General features: G+C 38.8%; 1 non-coding gene across 1 annotated transcript; it reads left to right on the top strand.

Moving 5' to 3' along the window:
* The first annotated feature begins 5,133 nt into the window (after positions 1–5,133).
* Positions 5,134–5,205, top strand: trnah-gug (transfer RNA histidin (anticodon GUG)). Its single transcript has one exon. It is a non-coding gene; the product is annotated as a tRNA-His (tRNA).
* Positions 5,206–5,472: the final 267 nt, after the last annotated feature.

Genomic DNA, 5,472 nt, shown 5'->3' with positions numbered 1-5,472 from the left:
TTTTTATTTTTCCATTCACCTGTTCATTTTGACCGATAGATTGAAATGTTTTGAAAATATTGGGGTTTGTTCATTTAAAAATAAGGTTTGCACGTCTCTCACATATCTCATTTCTTGTATTATGATTCAAGAATGTTTCCTGGTGGAATTCGAGTAAATTCCAAACATTTGTTGACTTCAAATAAAATCTGTAACACCCAGTTATCAATCTGTTGTTAATGTTTCAGCTGGTTACATTGACATTGATTAGGTTCTCATTCAGAGAGATCAATTAACAATTATAAACTATTTGCAGGATTATTGAATTGAAAGAGAGATACAGACGGGCAAACATTTTTTTGGAAGGAATTGCTTTTTCATTTGAATGTGTAAACTGTTCAAGAATTCTATCTCGCCTTCCATTGGTTTTCTTGTCGAGAATGCAGATTTAAAGTTCATGTGAATTTTAATGTGTTCTGTATTTTGAGATTTGTATCCGATTTAAGAAGAAAAGGAGAAACAATTAACATGAAAACTTTAGTGAATAGAAAGCAAAGGAAATTAAATTGACAGAGGCAACTTTTAGTATAATCTCTGAATATTCAGTCAAATTTTTCTAATGTCAAGAGCGTGGTGCCAGAAAAGTGCAGCAGGTCAGGCAGCATTCGAGGAGAAGCAGAATCAACGTTTTGGGCATAAGCCCTTCATCAGGAATATTTTCTGATTATGGCCTAAAGCCCAAAGTGTCGATCCTTCTGCTCTTTGGACGTGCCTGCCCTTGTCCAATGCCACACTCTTGGCTCTGATCTTCAGCTTCAGCTTTCCTCACTTTCTCCAAATATGTTTAATGAACATGAACTGAAAAGGTTAGCATCAGCACTTGAACAAGACCAAGTTAACACATTTTTTGCAATATTTATAGAGAAAACCTGTTTGAGAACATGCAACAAATCAGATCCAACAACACTCTTGCCGTTGGAACCCTTGGCCATTCATAATAAAGAATAACCATGCTTTGAACAACCAGTGTGGTGTATAACGACTGAACTGAAATACCAGAGGACAACGATTGCATTTATTGGAGGGAATGATAACCAGATCCTTTCGGTGATAGTGGTGATTAATCTCAGAAACAAAAAGATATTTATTGTGATTATTCCACTGAACAGCAATTAGCTGGTCATGAACATCTTTGTGTGGCTTCATGTGCAGTGTTCTGTTTGAACATTGATTTCAGTAACATTGAGATATTTTACAAGATTGACAATTGACGGTTAAAGATAAGTTTTAAAGGCAACATTTTTTTAAATGTCAGTTTTGTTTAGCGAAACACAATTCTATTTATACGGATTTCCTACTGTGTGGAAACAGGCCATTTGGCCCAACAAGTCTACACTGACGTTCCAAAGAATACTCCACTCAGCACCATTCTGCTCTCAGATTACTGGACATTTACCCCTGACTAATGCACCCAACCTACACATCCCTGAACAGATTGTGCAGCTTAGCATGGCCAATTTACCTAATCTGCACATCTTTGAATTGTGGGAGAAAACCAGAACATGCAAACTCCACACAAACATGTGGCCGAGAATGGAATCAAACACATTTGCATAACACTGTAAGACACAAGTGCTAACCACGGATCCTCTGTTCTAATGCCCAGCCCCCTTGCAAGAAGTGAAATATGTAAGAGACGTGCAAAACAAAAAATAAAAAGCTCTAACAAATCACGAATGAACAATAATTAGAAAATTAATATGATCAAAGGACACAACAATATTCAGGTCAATTGCATTGTTTAATTACAAATTTGGAATGAGCTAACTAATGAATAACGGGAATTGACATTTGTTTATTTCACTGATGAAGAAATTGCCTTGCTTTTCATCTTTGTAACACTGTAGAATAGGATTTATGTGCCTGAAATGTTTGAATTAAGTTCTTTCTATCAAAAGAAATCAGTACAATCACATTGTTTTTTTTCATCTTTAAGACTCAAACATTATCAAATACTTTCCAGGAATTTAGAACCAGTAAAATTAGTTAATTTGGTTACTTGGGAACTCGAAGCGAATAAACAGCAGATTCTGTGAATTATTCATTCAATGTGATTATTCAGCTGAAGACAACATCCCTTCTTTGCAAAAATGCTCAACTTCGAAAAATTCAAAATGCATTGTTTAATGAAACAATACAGACATGTTAACTCTTTTTCATTTGACTTATCAAAACGCGTGAATTTTACATGATTTTGTTGCATGAAAAATACTTAAATCTTATTGTGATTAGAAGTACAATAAATGTTTGCATTCAACTATGTTTCTTTGGGTAAAATAAGAGGAAATTCCACATTTACAGCAAATACTGGATTGAATGATTATTACGTATGAGCAACCTGATGAAGGAGCGTCGCTCCGAAAACTAGTGTGTTTCCAATTAAACCTGTTGGACTATAACCTGGTGTTGTGAGATTTTTAACTTTGTACACCCGACTCCAACACCAGCATTTCCAAATCAGATCAACCATGAGTTCGTTGAATGGTTTGCAGACTCCTTGCGCTGAATAGCATACTTCCACTTGGTTTAACATTTCGTCTAACGCCTTATTTTATTCATAAGTTCAGAATTGTGAGGGGATGGGATGAAGTGACAGAAAAGGTTCATTAAACCGATCAGACAGAGCAGGAACAAGGCTCATAAACTCAGGAAGAAGAAATGTGCTGTGACCTGGGGGCAACAAATGACACTGGGCACAGCACAGGCGGCTGTGTACAGAAGCTGTGATTGCTGAAGGAAGTTGCTAGATCTTTTACAGTTGGCAAGTCAGTGATCACGCTGGATGTTGGATCGTTGTATAATTCACAGACAGCAGAAATTTCTGAAAGAATGAAATGTTTGTTTCATTGGAGAAATTTTCTGTGGCTCCAATGCCGACTGACTGTTTGAAATACTGATCAGATCTTTGCGTGAAGTGTTAGGTTAAAATACTCATGAACAACCCAACTGGATAAACCTGTGCTCCCGATCTGTAGTATGTGAACGCATGTGATGAAAGCAGGAAGTCGTTCTCCAAGCAACTGGTCACTTCCTATTCATTATGTAATATCTTCCCTTCACAATAAATAAAAATCCACTCAGTTCAATTTACAATGCTTTAGGTGGAATATTAAGCCAAATCTTTCAAAATGCAGACTTTTGGAACCGAATCTTATTCAGCTGCACACATTAAAAGAATTTCTTTACATTTAAAGTCAACTAATTTAGACATTGTTTCCCTGCAACTTCCGACCGACTACACCCCATCCCTACACCTTTACCTACCCACACGCTGTGTCTCTCCTTGTGAAATTTATTCCTTGCATATCAACAAATGTGCCTTTCAAAATATTTTGAAAACCAGATTCTCGGAGTGACAGCGATTCTGTTCTCATCATTTCTTTCTCCTTCAAAGGTTTGATTAAAGGCATTGAACACCTGATATCTAGATGTTTACTTACTTGAAAGATGGAATTTTCCACCTATTTACTCTGACCAAACATTTCATAACCTACAAAAAAAACATTAAGTCTTCCTTGATTAAAGGATAACTGTTCTCAGTTTTCCAAGAAGACAAGTGAATAAAATCTCATCTTCAGTACACCCCCATCAGCATCTTCTCTAATGGCTTTACACCCCAGTAAACCCCGTCATTATCAATTCATGGAATCACAGAACCCTACAGTGCGTAAAGAGCATTTCAGTTAATCGGGCCGGTATCGACTCTCTGAAGAGCATCTCACCTAGACCCACCTCCCCTCCCTATTTCCATATATTTCACCTGAAGAAGGGGAATCCCTCCCCCCTTATGATTTCAAATAAACCTTTTGGAGTATAATCTGACGTCCTGTGATTTCTGACCTTATCCCCACATTTCCCATGGCTAATTCACTTAACTTACTTAATTCACTCCCTGGACAGGAGAGGGCAACTTGCCAATCAACCCAACCCTCCCTCTGAACACCAGTGCGAATTACTGAGACAATGTTCCATCATACTGATTAAATGCTGTATCATTTTGTAATGGTTTTATACCCTGGTAACAGCCTCATCAGAATAAATGAACCCAAATTCAATGTATCGAAACGGTACTCTGTCCTTTACAATTTCATTCGTGCTGCGGGAAATGCTTCTGCACTCATATTTGAATGTGTTTACGTTGTTTCTTCCTCAGCTTCCTGCTTCTAGTAAACACTTGAATCCGGAAGAAGTCTGTCAAATACTTTTCATTCCAACACAGTCACAAGGTGAAGTTTGCAGAAGGCACGTGTTTGGCCGTTCACTGACACACAGCCTTCCTGAGAGCTGCAGTCCTTCCCCACCTTTATTCAGGCAGCACTGTCCTTCCTGTGACATGCCCCATCTAGAATAGAAGGACAGGTATCAATACCCACACTTGGGAATGGAGCGACAGTTTTAAAATATTTACACTGTCCCCAGTGGAGAATTGAGCCCTGTGACAGGCGGGGATACTAACTACTATACTACCGAGAACAAGAGTGTCAAAGGAGGCCCTTCAACCAAATGTGGCCACACTTCTCAAATACAACTGCCTAATGAACTGAATCACATTTCACAATTCTTACTCCACAGACTTATATGTCTTGGCATCACAAGCTCACATCTGAATATTTATTCAGGTTGTAAGGGTTTCTGTCGCTCTGAACAATGCAGATAGTATATTCCAAATTCCAACCACCCACTGGCTGATAAAGCTTTTTTGTACATCTTCGCGACTGCGCTACTCAGTTCCTCTGAATCTGTGGCTGGGAATTGGGACTATGTGGCAGCAGTGGTTACTGCCTTGTGTGGGGAAACTGGTGAAGTAGCCAATGTTAAACTGCATTACGATTGAAGCATACATTTCAACAACACCTGTACTGTCCCCGGAGTTTTTGATGTTTTGGAGAAATCTACTTATCTCAGCCTTCAGCATATTAATGATGGAATCACCACAGCCTCTGGGGGAACCGATATTAAACGGTCAGCCCATTCTGAGTTCCCACATATCTGCCACTGTTCGCTTAGCACTAATATTGTGCATTATTTGCGCTGCCTAATATGTCCTATGAGACTGTATTTATTGCACGCTATCAGCGCTCTCATCTGTGGGATGCCGTGATCGTATAGTGGTTAGTACTCTGCGTTGTGGCCGCAGCAACCTCGGTTCGAATCCGAGTCACGGCAGTAATTCCTCTATCTGCTGCAGCTCTTGGGAAACACCAAGGAATCAGTTGTTTGGGTAAGGTAATTTTTTCCCTTCAAATTCTGCTCGCTCACATCTCTGTATTTCATATGTCAGAATTCAAATCCACCCGTTCTCAGAGATTTCACTCCTTCCTACCATCACTAACTGAACTTTTCATCCCACAGCCCCATTACATTAATTTAGAGATGCCGGTGTTGGACTATGGTGTAAAAAGTTAAAAACCATACAACGCCAGGTTGGAGTCT

The sequence above is a fragment of the Hemiscyllium ocellatum genome, unplaced genomic scaffold (genome assembly GCF_020745735.1).
Source record: "Hemiscyllium ocellatum isolate sHemOce1 unplaced genomic scaffold, sHemOce1.pat.X.cur. scaffold_243_pat_ctg1, whole genome shotgun sequence".
Classification (NCBI taxonomy): domain Eukaryota; kingdom Metazoa; phylum Chordata; class Chondrichthyes; order Orectolobiformes; family Hemiscylliidae; genus Hemiscyllium; species Hemiscyllium ocellatum.
This window is presented reverse-complemented; position numbering and strand designations above follow the sequence as displayed.